Here is a 687-nt window from a genome sequence, read left to right on the forward strand (position 1 = left end):
CGGGGGGGGGGGGGGGGGGGGGGGGGGGGGGGGGGGCTGCTTTCTGCCCTCCACTGTGCTGCAAGGCAGATGCTTTCCATTAGGGGAGAAATGGCCCTCCTTCCCAGCGGGAGCGACTGCAACCCCCCGCCTCCCGCGGCCGACCTCCCCCGGCGGAGCTGAGTCAGCACTTCACCTCCACAGCGCCAGGCTTTTGGAAATGAAACACCCCCCAGCGAAAAACAAAGAAAGAAAAGCCCCCGAGCGGTCTTTCACACCAGGCTGGTTTCCAGCCCCGTCCCTGTGCTCTGCAAGCGTGCCAGGACAGTGCTTCTCGGTCCCGTGGGTCCCCACCCAAAGGCGGGTGGCAAGAATCCACGAACGGGTCGGGAACCAACTTTCAACATGAATTCTCCTTTAAAGGAGAAAAGTGCGGGAAACTGTGGCTTTTCCCTTGCAGCCCGTCCCAGCCTGCAAGGGGCTGGTGGGCCCCTCTTGCCCCCACCCCCACACACTGGGGGGCTGGGGCTGGAAACTAGATTCCCCCCCTCCCCCTGCTTCCTTTTTTTTAGGTGTAATGGCAACAACTGTTTGCTTTGCCTAAATAGAGGGTGCGATTTAGCATCCTGAGGTGCTGCCTGAGGGCAGTGGGTCGGGAGTAAGGGGCACCCATGTACACAGGGGTTCCGGTTCCAGACAAAGTCGAGA

General features: G+C 61.3%; 1 protein-coding gene across 1 annotated transcript in view; it reads right to left on the reverse strand.

Annotated features, from left to right (window-relative positions):
- MXRA5 (matrix remodeling associated 5) overlaps positions 1 to 687 on the reverse strand; it is a 65,706-nt gene that overhangs the window by 53,317 nt on the left and 11,702 nt on the right. The window lies entirely within an intron of this gene.

This window comes from Gavialis gangeticus, unplaced genomic scaffold, assembly GCF_001723915.1.
Source record: "Gavialis gangeticus isolate Ggan-Ray unplaced genomic scaffold, GavGan_comp1, whole genome shotgun sequence".
Taxonomy (NCBI): Eukaryota; Metazoa; Chordata; order Crocodylia; family Gavialidae; genus Gavialis; species Gavialis gangeticus.